Here is an 18487-nt window from a genome sequence, read left to right as displayed (position 1 = left end):
TAAATTAGCACAGAAAGTCAATATGCCACTTGAAAATAAAGAATTTTCTGTTAATATGCAGGAAATTTTCAGTCAGTAAAGGACCACAACTCTGATGCATATACAGGCAACCCTAAATTTCTAGAATCAGAGAATTTGGATACCTTTAAAACTAACATTTAATCCATTCTCTCTCTCTCTCTCTCTCTCACACACACACACACACACACACACACACACACACACACACACAAACACATATTCCTGAAAGTCATAAATATATGAAACAACACCCTGAGGTACCCTTTAAAAATCAGAACTATTAGTCTATTAGTATATAGGAAAAGAGTTTAATTTCCTCTCTTTTCTCTTCCAGTCTTCTGGTTGAGGTGCTAAAAGCAGAATAAACACCAAAATGTAAATGAAAAAAAAAATGGAGAGACGAGCAAAAAGATTTTGGTTAATACCTGTGATTATCCATGCAATCTCTCATTACACACTGACTAGACATAATAGGGAGATGTCAATAAATAATAACCACTAGACAGTAAAGTTAAAGGAATAACTCAAACATTTTCAAGTAAAAGAATCCTATGATTTTAAGCCAAGATGCCCTTGTATACTTGGGAGAATAAACTCTGATAAACATACTTACCTCACTACTATTTAACTATTTGTTAAAAAAGAAGGCTAGCATACAGCAGGGATCATGTTTAGAAACCACTATCCTGTCCCATTAAGAATAAACTGTCTGCCATCTCCATTCATTTCTTCAATTAATAAAGACATCCAACATATTTAATTTTGAATGTAAAGTCACCAGGCCATCTGGATTTTTATTTTGCCATCAACTTCTTGATGGAAACTAAGTTTTTAAATGAAGACATTTTACTCAGAAAAAGTTACTGCAGTAACACACTACCCCAAAAGTCTCATTGGCTTGTACAAAAACAAAAACACTTTATTATGACCCACACTACATGAAAGGGAGCTCCCATCACTTGGGTCAAAGGGGCCTTTGTTCCAGGAATCCATTATATAATGGAGACTCTATCATATGGCCTTCTTGCTCAACAGGGAAAAGATAAGCGAGTTGGAGATTTTCACGAGGCCTCTTCTGACATTCATTTCTCAGAAGTGACACATGTCATTTCTACCCATAATTAGCCACATGACCCAACCCAACTATAAGACTCCTGAGGGGCACCTGGGTGGCTCAGTCAGTTAAGTATCCCACTTCAGCTCAGGTCATGATCTCATGGTCCGTGAGTTCGAGCCCCACGTCAGGCTCTGTGCTGACAGCTCAGAGCCAGGAGCCTGCTTCAGATTCTGTCTCCCCCTCTCTCTGTCCCTCCCCTGCTCACTCTCTGTCTCTCTCTGTCTCTCTCTCTCTGTCTCTGTCTCTCTATCTCTCTCTCCCTCTCTCAAACATAAATAAACAGTAAAAACTTAACAAAAAATACTCCTGAGAATTTGGGCGGAATATTATCATCTCTGCCTTAAAAGAGTAACCAAATATAGACTGTATAGTCATTATGGTAGAAAACTAGCAATCTCTAATTTTTTTCACACCCTTCCCCTACCATAGACACACTAATGAAAATCCAATGAGGAATGCAAAATTTCAATAGCCCTAGAAACAAGCACTATTCATCTCTGATCTGAATTGTATGAAAAATTCTACCAACCAAATGGCAAGTAAAATCTATAAACAATTACGGAAGCATGTGAACAAAAATATACTAAAACAAACCCATCTACCCAGCCAGGTTTTTACCCTCCGAAGCTTGAGTTGGAGAGTCTTGGTTGACTCAGAGTTGCTTTCCAAGGCGACCTGGCATGTTTTACTCCCTCCCCAATTAGTACTGCTATCGTTTTCTGCAGTGTTATTCAATAGGGACTAGGGATAGATGGGAAGAGCTCTATGGGATGGCAGTTCTGAACTCCACATCTTTTAATGAGACAACCTAATAGGACAAGGAATTTCATTTCAACACAATCAGAATCCGCATGAAATAAAAGATAGAAATAAACTAGAAAATAGGTAAGGAGATACGCATATCAGCCAGTCTTCCAGCTTAAGATACAAGGGTGCTAGTAGTAAGCAGGTAGGAAATTATGAAAATCAAGAGGATAGAGCAACCTTTTACAACTGGCATTGCCCTTCCAAGTTTGGGATGTGAACAATAATCTACTTGTGATTATTAAAAGAGAGGTACCTATTGGAGGAAGAGAGTGGGATAGTCTTGGTCATCCTAGATAGAAGCTCCAGTGTAACACTAAGACACAGTTACCCAGATTAGCAGAAAGTTTAGTACCTGTCCTCTAGAGATCCCACTTCCTGAGTCTAAGAACCCCCCTCCCCCAGAGAGCTTATTCACTTTATAGACCAGTCCTGCCTACTCTACCTTGATTCTGAGGCCAGAAAATAGATATGTCTCCTTGAAGATAAAAGATCTGCCACCTTTTCCAAACTCTGATTAAGAGCTGGGGTCTCCCTTCTTCTGTCCAGGCCCCATTCATGACATGGAGGTTTTTACCTCAAGACCACTGAGAATACTGGGACCCCAGTTGCCCTTTCCCTAGCTTTTAGTGTGGAGGTCCCACACTAGAAGAGGAAAGTCAAGGAGACCTGGGGCTGCAGCCCCTCCCCACTAAGTGCTTAACTCCTAAAGTGGGAGTGTCACTCAGAGAAGCGTGCCATTGTTCCTAGCCACAGGTCTAAACCTGTGTCTCTGAGATTTTGCCCAAAGGGAGAAGCAGACTATAAGACAGCAGACTCATAATCTCTCCCCAGAGGAACTGACTTCATTTTCAACAGAGGATGAAGAAGTTCAAGCCTAAAGATACTCAAAAACAATCAAGGTGTAGTGAAAGACAACTGGGATGAAATTGATATTCACTGAAGATACAGGTTAAATTATAAGCGGGATGGGTTTGCTGAAGAGAAACAGGAAAAGAGACAACTGGGAGGGTCCTTCGTGGTGTCAGGAGATATATCAAACACTGACCTCAGAAACTATTCTTTCAAAAAAGACCAAATTTTATTGGATCAGTTTGTAAGGCAATCTGTGTCCCAAGGCATTGTCAAAGGCAATAGAGCAATCAGGTAGCAATTAGTAGAGCTTAACAGCTGGCTGTGACCAGAGAAATTTACAAAGACAAAGAAAGCCCTGCCACATCTGTTGTCTTTCCAAGGAAGTGTGGGCATACCCAAGTTTCCCCCATGAGGAGCAACATCAGAGGCTTCAAACTGCAGGGGAAGAAACAGACTTCACTAAAATAATACAGTCAGTCAATAAACAAATAAGCAAATAATAATAAGCTCTAGAGGGTGGGAACTAGTACTCAGAATTGTTACAATAAATTATCTAAAATGTTCAGTTTACACACACACACACACACACACACACACACACACATACAAATGAGATAAGCAAAGAAACAGGAATGACTCATACCCTGAAAAAAAAAAGAACCCAAATAACCATTATAAATATTTTCAAAATGCTAATTACTGTGATTACAAAGTAAAGGAAGGCATGGTAACATTGTCATAACAAAGAGAAACTATCAATAAGGAGATACAAGTTATTTTTAAATGAAAATTCTGGTCTTGAAAAGCACAATAAATAAAATAAAAATTTCATCAAAGGGGCTTAATAGAGGATTTGAATTGGAAGAAAGAATCAGTAAATGTAAAGAAAGATTAATAGTGATTTTGCAATTCAAAGAACATAGAGAGAGGATGGAAAAAACAAACACAGCCTCAGAGAAATATGGAACACCATTGAACAAACCAAAACAAATGTAACAGAAGAATCCAAAAAACAAAAGAGAAAGAAAAGCAGAAAAAAATATTGAAAAAAACAGTAGCTGAAAAAGTCCCAAGTTTATTGAAAACATTGATCTACACGTTCAAGAAGTTCAATGAACTCCAAGTGGGATAAATACAAAAAGATCCACAAACATACATACTGGTAGAAATGCTGAAAGTCAAAAATTAAGAGAAAATTTTGAAAGCAGCAAATGAAAAATAACTCATCACTTGCAAGGGAACTACAGTAAGATTCATACCTAACTTCTCAGCAGAATCTATTGAGGCTAGAAAGCAGTGGGATAACATATTCAAAGTGCACATGTAAAACAAACTATCGACAAAGTATCATATTAAACAAAAATAAGGCAAAATAAAGACATTTCTCAATAAATAAAAACAGAATTTTGTATTTGTTATTTGCTAGCAGACCCACCTTATAAGAAGTACTAAAAGAAATGCAGGCTGTAAGCAAGTGGCTCCTGACAATTATCCCAATCTATATGAAAAAAACAAAAAGCACCAGTAAAGCTAACTCTGTAATTATAAAAGACAGCATATTTCTTCTCCATTCTTCTCTTAACTGGTTTTAAAAACAACATGTGTACAATGTATTGTTGAGCCTATAACACATGGAAATGTAATAGATTTCCCAATAACAGAACAAAGGAGATGAGTGGGAGTACAGTGGTATTTGGCTAAGGAAATGATGCCCAGTGGTAACTCAGATCCATGGAAACAAATGAAGAGAACCAGAAATGATCAATAAAAAGGCTACACAAGATATATATACATATACATACATATATATATATTTATATATATATACACATATATATTTTTATATATACATATATATTTATATATATATATACACATATATATTTTTATATATACATATATATTTATATATACATATATATTTATATATATACATATTTATATATATACATATATATATCTTTTGTTATAGTAGCCTTTTTATTGATCTATAAAATTGATATGTAAAATATATTGAGATATATATATATATAAACTTTATATATATATATATATACTACACAAAAATGTACTTGTTCTCTCTTACATGAGAGTATATATACTTGCTGTTGTTTCTTTTCTCAGCTTCTTTAAAAAACATAAAAGTATATAGAGCAATAATTATAACAATGTGTTGCTGGGTTTGTAACATTTATAGATGTAATATGCATAACAATAATGCCACATAAAAGGAAGGCAGGAAATAGAGGTATAGAGAAATAACATTTCTATATTTCACTGTAATTAAGTTAGTATAAATCTCAAGCTGATTCTGATAAATTATAACATATATAGTAATCCCTAGAGCAATCACTAAGGAAATAACTCAAAAAGTACAGTGAAAAAAATCATTAAAGAAAATAAAATGCTACATTGGAAAATATTCACTTAATACCAAAGAAAGCAGTAAAAGAGGGATAGAAGAACAAAAAAGACATGAGACATATAGAAAACAAAAAGTAAAATGGGAGACATAATTCCAACTATATCAATGATAACATTACATTTGAATGGTTTAAATAATCTGATTAAAAGGCAGAGATTGTCAGACTAGATAAAAAATGAGATCTGATATATGCTGTCTAGAGGACATATGCTTCAAACTCAAAATACGAACAAACTCAAAGTAAAAATATGGATAAAGAAATAATGCAAAAAGCAACCACAAGAAAGTTAAAGTAGCAATACAAATAGATTTTAAAATAAAAAATGTTACCAGAAATGAATGAAAACATTTTATAATAAATCAATCAATAAGGAAAAAACATCCATTATAAACATATATGTACCTAACAACAGAGCACCAAAATACATGAAACAAAAACTGACAGAAGTGAGGGCAAAAGTAGACAATTCAACAATAATAGTTGAAAACTTCAATACTCAACTTTCAATTGTGGATAGAGCAACTAGACAGAAAAGCCACAAGGATATAGGAGACTTGAACAACACTGTAAACCAGCTACATAATAGGCATATAGACCACACTACGCACCAGCAGCAAAATACACAATCTTCTCAAATGCACAAAGAACATTCTCCAGGAGGTCATATACCAGGCCATAAAACAAAACTCAGTACATTTAAGATGACAGAAATAATGCAAAATATGTTCTCTGACCACAATAAAATAAAATGAAAAATCAATAACAGTAGAAAATTTGGAAACACAAACTTCATAAATACATGGACATTAGACACCAACCTATGGATCAAAGATGGAATCTGATAAATTACAAATGTATATAGTAATCCCCAACATTATAAAATATCTTGAGAATGAAGACACAACATACAAAAACTTATAAGAGGCAGCTAAAGCAGTGCTCAGAGGGAAGTTTGTAGTTGTTGTTTTTTTAACGTTTTATTTTATTTTTGAGGGAGAAAATTATAAATATATATCTTAAATATATATATTTATGCATTAAATATATAAATGATTAAATATAAATATATTTAAATATATATAAAGAAGGATCTTTAAAAAACTAAAATCAGAACATGACACTCTCCTCTTATGTCTGTTTGATGACTTACGTGATTCGATGACCTGTATTCAGAATTAAGTGACTTTGTGCACCACTCCCACCCCAAACTGTATAGTATATTTAACTAAGCCTCCTTAAGGCCTTAGAAGTGCCATGCTCTTTTTCCCTTGTGTGACTTTCTCATAATGGGTCCTCTGGATAATCTGTCCACTTGAAACTCTATTCCTCTAATCCATTCACTATCACATGGCAGCTCCTACCCATCCTTCAGCTCTCTGGCTTAGACATAATTTGGTCCAAAAAAACTTTACTGATTTTTTTAGTCTGGGTAAGGTATCTTCCATTAAGCAACTGCAGCACCCTACACAATTCCATCATAGTAGTTTTTGTACTGTATTATGATGACCTGTGTATTACCTGAGTGATAAATATGCCTGTCTGGTTCATTGTGGTACCTACAGCATTTATAGCACAATATTGGTGTAATAGGTGCTTGATAAATTCTTGTTAAAAATAATAGCTAACACTTATTAAGAATTTACTATGTGCCAGTCACTATTTTAAGTGCTTTATGTGTGTTATTTCACTTAATTCACAAACATTTAATGTAACTCCTGTTTATAGATGAAAAAACTGAGGTATGGGAGCTTTGAGTGAATTGCAAAGGTAACAGCTGAAGGTTGCAGAACAAGATTTGAACCCAGGAAGTCTAGCTACAGAACCCAAGTTTTTAACCACTAAGCTATATTCGTAAGTATATGCAAGCATGCAAAAATGCTGTCCTAGATATTTTGAGGAACACAAAAATGAGAGGGGGAATGGAATAAAAAAGTACACAGATATATAAAATACCCAATGGAGTACTGTGTAATACAAGGCTTTCTTGCTTTTAAAATACACAAACAGTAACAAAATCTCTCTGTTTGGTGAGATGGGACTTGTTCACAGAGAAATATTTTAGTATAAAAATTCCTGAATTCAAATGTGTTTGTGACTCAATTACACACTGGCAGTTGATATTTATGTTAAAAATGAAAAAAAAAAAAAAAACCTGACAAGTTATTCTGGGCACTAAACCATGTTTAAAACTGCCGCATTTATGTTTTTGAAATATTTTTCTATAACTACTAACCTTTTCAACAGGACCCAGCTCTTTGACATTTCTTAAGAGTTTCCATGCAAGGCCTATGTTTTTCTGCTTTAAAAGAAACAGAGATATTATGACTGTTGGGTGCTTGGGTCTGTAAATAATTAAAGGAGACTTTACTCACCATCCCCAAAATTAAATTAAAATTTAGGGAAAAAACGTAAAAGTACTTAATAACAAAAGTTGTTATCACTTAAATATTACTTTCTGTTTCATAAAGGAGTTACTTCCCCATTATAAGAATATTTAATAATGTTTTGACTAGTTCTATTGTAAGACTGTTCAAGGTAGATAATCAAACACAGCAAGAATAAAAACCCACTTTGCATATTCATCTGAAAGAAATGCTGCTGTTTTATAATGTGTGATTTTCCAAATGTAGGTTAATGAGTTGTGGTGTTTTAACCACAATTAAAAAATTAAAAAATAATAAAAACTGTATTAAAACAATACTCTTTTTAGTGACCAGGAACAGCTTCCCCCCCCCCCAAAAAAAAACAAGAAAAAAAAAAACAAAAAAAAAAACCAATGGCCATTTGCTGATGATAATCCAAAATGCTGTTGGATCTTTCAAGTCTATAGAAATTTTCTAACAAGTGTAAAATAATATTGCTATATGTTTATGCTAATGGAAAATGTTAAAATAACAGTCTGTGTTCTTATTCATGATAAATGAAATATGAGCAAGCTTGAATTCTTCTCTGAAAATTGTGAGAGGTAAGTGGATCTAATGATGCTTAAATAATATTCATAGGACAGTAAATGTTAGAATAGTCTGCAGAGAAAATATATATAATCTCATTCTCTAAGAAGTATTTAAAATTTGTCCAACAACCGAAGGCAGGCTTACCTTTGGAACTGAATTGGATGCCCATCTTTGTAGCTATAATGAATATAGTAAATCATTAAAAACAAACTTACCAGAGTAAACTTCCAATTTGGACCTATTTAGGGAAAGGTCAGTTGGAAACAGTTAAAAGGCTAGACTTGAGAACAATTCAAAATTAAGTGTTATCATTTTTTAAAAAAAATGTTAGTAATTTGAATGCATACATTTAACAAAACTTTGGTGAATTTTGAGAATTGAGATTTAATAAAGAATGAGAGCAAAGACCCATAATTTATTTTTCCATTTTGGAAAAGAGTTTATTCTCAGGTTTAAAATGCCCCATGTATTTTTAATAACTATTTCCTTAGGAAGCCCTTTGTTTATATGTAGCCCAAAGTCAAACTTTTATTCTATCTTATACAAATGGTTACAAATTCTTAATAGCATTTCTATGCATCATAAAATTATTGCGGGACCATTTCAACATCTATAATTGTAATATCTGCAAAGTAACAAATTACTTTGTGAATATGTGATTGGTTTCAAACAGTTCAAGAGTATTACTCTCTAAATCACAGCTGCAAATTTTCAGTAAAAATTAAAACTTTTTCCTAGGGAAAAAAGCAATGGCTAAAGCAAAAACCAAATGATCAGGAATAAAAATAAAAATTGTAAATGCTCCTGTCTATAAGTGTTACAGCTGGATAATTTATTCATTAACTTTGTTAGTTGAAGAGAAAGTAATTTTGAGTAGTTACTGTAAAAGGTCAGATGGAAAACAAATTTCCTCTGTGTCAATAGGTTAACAAAATGTTATGCTTGCTGACTCTGTATAAAGAGGGCAACTCAGAGAGCACTTGACCTGATTAGATCATCAACAGCCCATTAGGAGGTTTTTCTTGGAAAAGAAATGGGGAACCTATTTGCACCATTTTTATCACCTTCCAGATTTTTGTACGCTATTGTATAGCAGACGCTTAGCTACTAGTGGGCATTTGATATGCAATTATTGGCATATCTGAGTTCATGTTTAAAATTTCAGGAATCCAATGGCTTCTGGGTTCCAGAGGAAACTAAAAGGGTAAAATATTTCACACAAATGTTATCTTTGTTGCCAACTTCGGTTTGTATACACAGATGCTTCATTTTCCCTGTATATCCCAAGGTATATGATATATACAAATAAATTATATATACAAGTATATAATTATTATATTATACTATTATAATTATATGTATCATTTGTATAAATCATTTTTACATCTACTGGTTGGGGAGGGGAAAAGAGAGAGAGAATATCACATTGTAAATATTTATTTAATGTTTGTACCGATCAGTCCCCAACTAGACTCTGAGCTTCTCCAGAATAGAAACTTTGCACTTGAGTTCTAAAATGGTTTTCTGAATGTATTTTTCTACTGACTGGACAAGGACTTTCAGAATAAATTTACCTTTTGTTTTGTTTTTTGAGAAAGAGAGAGAGCACACGCAAGCAGGGCAGAGGGACAGAGGGAGAGAGACAGAATCTTAAGCAGGCTCCACAACCAGCATAGAGCCTGACTCAGAGCTCAATCCCACGATCCTGGAATCATGACCTGAGCAAAAACCCAGTGTTGGACATTCAACAAATTGAACCAACCAGGCGTCCCCAGAACAAATATTTCTTACAAGTGGTGTCAACAGGTATATCCACAAGTTGTCTCAATGCTCATTTATACTCATTTCTCTACTTCTTTTAATAAATAAGAAGGAATTAGAGGAACAGAAAACATCTAAGCATTCACATTCCTAAGGTTTACCTTAGAAATTTCCACTTCTATCTTCTTTTGAAACCCAGATGATTTCTCACATTTATATACTACTAAAAATGCCTGTGTATAAATAAAACTTAAGTATCTTCTTCCTTACCTTTATGTTAAAAAAATAATTGTTTGCATGTTTAAATTTTTTGATGTTTATTTATTTGGGGGGTGGGTGGAGAGCATGAGCAGGGGAGGGGCAGAGAAAGAGGTTGAGAGAAGGAATCCCAAGCAGGTTCCATGCTGCCAACACAGAGCCTGACACCGTGCTGCATCCCAAAAACCATGAGATCATGACCTGAGCCAAGGTCAAGAGTCTGACGCTTAACCAACTGAGCTAGCTACCCAGGTGCCCCTGTTTACATGATTAAATGTTACAGTTCAACTGTTTTACCTTTTATTGTATGGTAGATGCTTACATTTCATTTCCTTGGTTAACTCTTTTCAATGGAATTCACCATTTAAATGTCATTGTTATCTCAGTTTTTTAAAATGATGATAAAAACTTTTGAAAATGAATAAATAAAATCACAATAGACCAAAACAAAGATTCTTCAACAAGGAAAGATACAAATACTGTGATTAATAATCAAGATAAAACTGGGGCTCCTGGGTGACTCAGTCAGTTAAGTGTCTGACTCTTGATTTCAGCTCAGGTCATGATCTCACAGTTGTTAAGACTGAGCCCCACATAGGACTCTGGGCTGACAGTGTGGAGTCTGCTTGGGTTGCTCTCTCTCCCTCTCTTTCTACCCCTCCCCTGCTCTCTCTCCCTCTCAAAACAAATAAATAAACATAAAAAAAATAAAGATAAAACTATTTTTATAAAAGATTTATACTAGGACATAATACCCAATAAAGTTACAAAAATCATCATTTATGTAAAGAAACATGACTCAAAAATAACTAAATATTAAGGCAAAAGAAAAGTGCAAAAAAAATTTAAAGCTATAAAGAAGTAAATAATGTCATAAATATCTTATACATGACTAGAAGTAGAAATTAAAATAGTAACAACACTACAGGGAGGAAAATCACTTATGTGGTAGACAAGCTTGAGAAACTGTCCTACAATATAAAGAAACCAAAAAATGAAAATGATAGACATGAGGGACTCAGTTTCTAAAGCAATGATTGGAAGAAATGAAACAACAGTGATAAATAAAGATACAGTAAAATGAAGATTTTATTTCCCTGGGGAAAGAAAAACCCTGAAAATCAGTAAAACAAAATGAGTTACTTTGTACCAGGAAGAATTAACTTTCAGAAGCTGTCACCTTAAAACATCCTGGTGATATTTTTAAATTTTAAGGAAAAAGAGAGAATTCTGTGAGCAATTAGGTAAATTTAAAAGATTTCCTACAACGTCCAATTTCAGAAATGGAAGGTAGTTTATTCATACCAATTCTAATTGCTAAAATCATTTTCTTAAAACCATCAAACAATTCAAAGGATAGGATGAAATGCCAAGGCAAACTCTAGAAGAAAGTAAATATCTAGAAAATAAATAGCCACAAAGCTACTTTTTCCCTCCCGAGGACATCTGCTGATCCAGATAAGATGGGCTGCAATTTAGATAACACAAAGAGGCATGGAGTACATGAGTCAAAGTCCAGACATCACCAGCTGTGAGGAACCATAGATGAGATAAGCACATTAAATAAAACTCTGAAGTAAGTAAATGCACCTTCCTAACCACAACCCACATGCAGGGAACTTGAGGAGGGTGGGATTTCATGCTGAGCAAAACAGAGGGGGGAAAATAGAATAAGAAAAACCTGCTTCTTAAAAATGGTAACCACAAACGATCTCTTGCATAGATTTTCAGCCCTAACTTACATCAATGGGGTGGTCCAGGAAACCACAAGCTGTAAATTTAGTTTAAAGTGGTTCTGCACTGTTTATGCCTCTGGGAATCTGACAGGCATAAATGCAAATCTTAACTAGAGGAGAAAACATTACCCTATGCCCTAGGGGGTCCTCACAAATAATTTTTCAAGGACAATTGGTAGTATATAATCAAAAATAAGCAAGCCCACAAGGCAACACGATACCATGAGTGAGAACAGAAACACAAACAGCCAGCAAAAAGAGATCCACAAAAATGTCACATATTGGAATAATCAGACACAGATTATATAACAAACAAGCTTGCAAAGGTTAAAGAAATAAGGTCAAGATTAAAAATATCTGAAAGGAAGTAGAAATTATATAATGCAACCTACAAGATATGAAAAAAAAATGAAATAGACTATCTAATTTTAAAAACTGAATTAGATGTTTTTAGCAACAGACTGAACAAAGCAAAAGAGAGAATTACTAAACTGGAAAACAGACCATAATAAGTCACCCAAAATGTAGCATAGAGAGAAAGAAAAATACAGCAAATAAAAAAAATATGAGTGAAAAAACAAAAGAAGATAGAGAAGGTCAAAGATTAATTTGATAGGAAAAGTAGAAAAGAGTTGTGTAACAAAGACAATATTTGAAGAGATAAATGATAATTTTCCAGAGATGATGAAAGATACCAATCCACATATTCAAAAGACACTGCAATAATCAATAGGCATGGATAAAATAGTTTGCAACCTAAATAATGTAAAATTAATAACTGGAAAAATATAAAGAATTCTAACAATCCTATAAGAATTTGAAAATTTACACTGAAAAGCAGCCCAGGGGAGCCTGGGTGGCTCAGTAGGTTAAGCATCCGACTTTGGCTCAGGTCATGATCTCAAGTTTCTTGAGTGTGAGCCCCACATAGGGTTCTGTGCTGAAAGCCCAGAGCCTGGAGCCTGCTTTGGATTCTGTGTGTCCCTCTCTCTCTGCCCCTCTTCCACTTGCACTTTGTTTCTCTCTCTCAAAATTAAACAATAAAACATTTAAAAATTTTTAAACGATTAAAAAAAAGAAGAAGAAGAAAGAAAAAAGACAAAAGAAAAGCAGGGCAAAAGAAAAATGAGCAAAGGAGATGAACAGGTAATTCACAGAGGAAGAAACTTGAATGGTCAATGTATATATGAAAAGATAATCAACTCAGTAGTAATCAGTGAAATACAAATTAAAATAATGAGATACTAGTTCACATTCACCAAATTAGCAATAATTTTAAATGTTTGACAAAATCAAGTGTTGAAAAGATTTGGGGGCAATCAATCAGTATTCTTATACACTACTGGTAGAAGCAGGAATGAATACAGCCACTTTGGAGGATAATTTGACAGTATATTAACTCAAAATGCTCATACCTCATAACCCCAAAAATCCTATGTTAGAACTTTTTCCTTAAAAAAATCATCACTGGAACATAAGGAGACATTTACAAGCATATTAATTGCAATGTCATTCATAATAATGAAAAACTGAAAGAAAAATACATGTTCATCAATAGAGTAATGTGAATAAATATGCAATACTCCATTTGATGGAATATTGTGTAACAATGGAAAGAAACTAACAAGATCTAAATGTTTCAATGTGAATAGATCTAAAAAGTATATCACTCAATAACAAAGTAACACAACTGCAAACATAAGCACCAAACTCATAACAGTCTGAGGCTGGGATTTTTTGGAAGAGAAGAAAACAGGTAAAGGAGTCTCTACAAAAAGGATTTTAGCTTTATCTATTATATTTAAAGTTTTCAAAACTGAATGCATTCATTTTGTTGTGTAATTAAAAATTAAATTTTTTAAAGTTTAAGAATAATAAATATCAGTAAGCCTGAAAACAGGATATTATTGCAACATAGTTTTCAACTGAGTTAAATTCAAAGTGCAATCTTTTGCGACATCATACAGCTTAAGTCTAGTATTCATATAAGTTAAAGGATATTATTCTGTGCCCAAGGTCTTTGACTCAGCCTTGGTTAGAGGAAGAGTTGTAATGATAACAATGCATTTCAACATTATTTAATGTGAAACTTTTAGTTGGGACATGAGTGCTTTTAAAAATGCGAAGCATTGGGCTAGCCATTACTCTTTGTTCTAGCTAGATAATGAAGGAGTTCACATAATATTTATATATCAGTTACCATAAAATTTAAATTAAAACTATACTTATTCTGTATCATGTTATCTTAAAGTCAAATTTCTACCTAAGTTTACAGAATAAGACAGTTTTCCTATAATATTCAAAGGTTTGTCTTAATAATTTCAAGGACTGTTGACTTAGAATGTTGAGAATATAAATTCTTGTTTTAGAATGTTGGCCCTAGAGAATTGTCTTTGTTCACATCAAACTGTAAACCAGGTTTGTCATGGTTTGAATTTGCTCTCTAAGTTTACAATAGTTAGACACTCCCCCTGACCTTCTCTCCACTCCAATCTTGTTACAATTAACTCACCCAGAGTGGATGGCTTTTTTAGGAGTCTTGAAAAGTATATTGAAGACTTTTTTTCTTGCAGAACTTATTTTTGCAAGTAAATTAAACAAGCAATTTAAACATGATTTTGAAGGTACAAAGTAGAATCTTATTCCATTGCACATGAGTCATCAGGAACTTAATTTAAAGTCAAAGTTATAAATGGAATCTCATAAACACAGCAATTAACATTCTGGTTTTTTCCCTTTACAATAAGTTCCTCAATGAGAAAGATTTAAACAGAAAAAGAAAAAAAGAAAAAGGTACTGAAAGAAAGCATGAGGTTTAAAAAGAAAATCTCTTGAGTGGGAAGAGTCTGACTAAAACCATAAAAGATTGATGAATTAAACTATATATGAATAAAAAGTCTAAATCAACTAAAGAAATAAACAAAATCAAAGTACAAACAATAAACTGGAAGAAAACATTCACAAAACATATTATATTATAAAGGGTTAACTTCATAAGATGTATAATGTATTTTATGAACACATAAAACATAAAAATCAACAAGAAAAGTGAGCAAAGGGCTTGAGCAGATAAAAGAAAAAGAGTACAGAAGAAAATACAAATTAATTTTTAAAATAAAATAATAAAATAATAAACTACAATGAGATACTAATTTTCACTTGTCAAGTGAGAAAAAAAATTTAAGTTTGATAAAAGGAGAGACAGGCACTTATATATTAGGTGGGATTTCATGGGATTACCATGGGACTTCACACGGTATAATTCCAATGAGAACCACCAAACAGTGTCTAACAAAATTTTTATTTTATTTTATTTTATTTTATTTTATTTTGTTTATTGTCTGTTAAAATTTTAAATGCACATATTGTCATTCCTATGTCCTACTTCTAGTATTCAAATAAGAAGCAAAGAAGTATGTACAAACAAATGCCTCATACCACTATTCTTAATAGCAAAAATCTGGAAACAACCTAAATTCCCACCAATTGCTCAGATAAATCATGATGCATCTCTAGAATGGAATGCCAAATACAACTGTGGAATAATATCCAAGACATCTTGTTACATGGAAAAGGCAAGGTACAGAGCAGTGTGTAAAATATGATTGTGGGCCTGTTTTTAGACTGTATAAACATATGATAACAGGTACACATGACATCCTAAAAAACATGAAAAACTGACAGCAGTGGTAGGACTGAGGAGTAAGGGTAGGAGGGAGACTTACGTCCCATTGTACACTAGCTGATACCTTTTGAATTTTTTACCAAGTACACATATTACCTGCTTTGAAGTTAATTAAAATTTGGAGGAGGGAAGAATATGTAAGTACATGTAAGTGCTTGATAAATTGGGCAATTTGGGTAAAATATAAATTTTAGAGGATCAGCTAAAGAATTAGCCACAAAAAAAACAAAGGAAAACGTTAGAGATTAAGCAGTATAGTATCTGGGGATCTTAAAGCACGAACCCGGATAAATACAAGCACATAAATGTTATTGGGATAGCAATTGAATTTTATTAGTCTGGAACTGCAGCTACTTTTCTGTGGAGTTGTGTCTAAGTTCTGGGGAGCTGATGTTGATTGTGAGGGAGGGAATAGAGCAGATCTAGGGCTGAGATCGCCTCTTTACACAGATGTCCACTGAGACATCCACTATCCCAATAGCTCTTCAGTCATCAGTCCACAGAGCTTAACGAGAAGCTGTCCTCTTTTCCTGTCTAAATGGCTGCTTCAGAATCTACAGTTCTCTTTGCTTCTTCCATACCATGCTGAGAATAGAACAGGATTCTTTTTCTTCCTGTTTCCATGCCATGTTAAAGAATATGACCCTCTGTGAGGCTAGCACGGCTTTATCTTCTTGGATATGAAGGACATGGTATCTAAGTCAGCTCCCATCCCATCCCCAACTTCGCTAAGGTCTGGCACCTCCCGAGATGTCCAGGGAGCAGGAACCCTTTCTCTGGGACCCCTAAGCCCCCTGCTTTCATCAATACCTCTCCATAGAACCTCATTCCTGTCAGCCCTGAGGAATCCTTTCCTTGTCTGGAAAAACAAGAAGCATCCACATTCTTTCTCATATTGTTTCTCAGAAACATTTTTTCTATATTCTGAATCTTCTTAACTTTACCTAAGTCTTAGGCTTTTAGAACACATGCCTTTTTCTACCATGTTACATCACTTACCTGGGGAAAGGATCTCAGGACCAACTCTCTTCTTAACAGCAGCAATTCTAAAGAGGAAAAAAAAGCATAAGTTACTAGTTCAACACTGAATATTAACCCACACTAAAAACAATGGGAGACATCTAAATTGGTAGGACAGGGATTGGAACCAAGCACTCTGGCTGCAAGCCACATGCTCTTTACACTAGGTTTGTTTTTGTTTTGTTTTTTTTTTAAGTGATGACAGACTTTGAAATATCCAGTGCCTTTAGTATTCTTATTGATCTGGGGAAATCCAAATATGTAACACCGCTCTAACTTAATCTGCTCTCATAACCATTCTGGTTTCTGCCCTTTCTTTCTGCAGGGAGCCAGCAAGACAGTGGTTATGCTATGGACCCTGAAGTCAAATACCTAGGTTCAAATTCTGACCTCCTGCCTATTGGCTATGTGTCTATGGGCAAGTCACTAAACCTGTCTGTGTTATCAGTCTCCTCATTAGTAAGATGGAAATAATAACAGCAACCTATCTCATAGGGTTGTTGTAAAGACCTGGTAAGTTCCTTAGTGAGTGCCTACTGTATAGTATGTGTTCAATGCTAGCCACTATTGTTATCAGTTGTAAGAGTAGTATTGTTATATATAATCATTATTCTTACATTCTTCACATGTCTACTCACAAAACACCTCTGATTGTCCATTGCACAACAGAATGCATTAGAGCAAATTTTCACCTCCAAATGAACTTTGAAAATACTATTTGAGAGAGAGAGAGATTACAGGGAGTTCAATATAAAAAGAGCTAATGCCTTGGGTGGTTTTGGAAAAGATATAAAGACAGAATACACAAGATACTCTTTTACTCACTTTTACCCCCCTGGTCAGTGAAAGCTCCCTGTCTCCAAGGTAGATGACATCATGGAAATGGGTAGACGTATTCCAGCATTTACCAGCTCAATCCCAGTTTCCTTCCTCAGAGCCTTTCCACAATTTGATTATTAGAAATTCCTTCTGGTATAGGCCAAATCTTTGGCTGATAAGCCAGGGTATTAGTATTACCTTAACTTCTTATTTCTTCAAGTGTCTTCATTAATTAATATTTAAAAGGGGAATTGGGAAATGAGTGCCCCTCTACCCAGTTAGGTGGATGTATAGGGCAATGATATTTATAACCTGAAATTCTTCACTGAAGAACTAGCCACCTATAAAATTTGTTACCACTCAACATCCCTTCCCATGTAATAAATACACTAACATCTACCCTCATGGAAATTCAGACTCCTTAACATTTGACAGCACAAAGCAAATATATCAAAAAGGGAAATTCAGGTCTTGCAAAATGAAAAAACAAAGTAGATTCCTAAAAGAGAATAATTTGAATATAAAAGTAAGAAATAAAGTTGTTGGGAAAAGTAGGGAAGCTCTTGAAAATTTTTGCAAAAAAAAAAAAAAAGACTATGTGATTGCACTAAAAAAAAATAGAAGATAAAAATGTCATATCCTGCTATCATACCATTTTTCAGAAAATGCATGCCAAATTACAACATTTGATTCATTTCTTATTTTAAATCAATGCATAGACAAAAGCTAAATAAAATAAATTTGTTTTAGGGACTGTATTTCTTTTTCAAACTAATGCTCTAATTAAAGCTTTTTCACTACTTATCTTAAATTTTTTGCCACCGTTTAAAATGATTCCTCTTAAAAGCAGTCTTTTTTCTAGTACCCATTTTGCACTGCCTATGAGGACTTATCTGTGTAACAAAAGTGGAACCGGAGAACTTTCAAACTCAAACCTTAAGTCCCTATTCCCTGTTCTCCATTGAGAATCCGACACAAAATAAGAGTCGTTGTTATTTTTCCAAACCCCAGGAAGAGTGCACATAGAGAAT

General features: G+C 33.9%; 1 long non-coding RNA gene across 1 annotated transcript in view; it reads left to right on the top strand.

Moving 5' to 3' along the window:
* Positions 1 to 17144, top strand: part of LOC122225001 — a 34551-nt gene extending 17407 nt beyond the window's left edge. Inside the window, exons 2-3 of the long non-coding RNA XR_006205057.1 lie at positions 6949 to 7074; positions 16963 to 17144. This is a non-coding gene — a long non-coding RNA (uncharacterized LOC122225001). The remainder of the gene's footprint in view (positions 1 to 6948; positions 7075 to 16962) is intronic.
* Positions 17145 to 18487: the final 1343 nt, after the last annotated feature.

This window comes from Panthera leo, chromosome B4 (assembly GCF_018350215.1).
Source record: "Panthera leo isolate Ple1 chromosome B4, P.leo_Ple1_pat1.1, whole genome shotgun sequence".
Classification (NCBI taxonomy): domain Eukaryota; kingdom Metazoa; phylum Chordata; class Mammalia; order Carnivora; family Felidae; genus Panthera; species Panthera leo.
The sequence above is the reverse complement of the archived record's forward strand: the minus strand, read 5'-3'. Positions and strand labels throughout refer to the sequence as shown.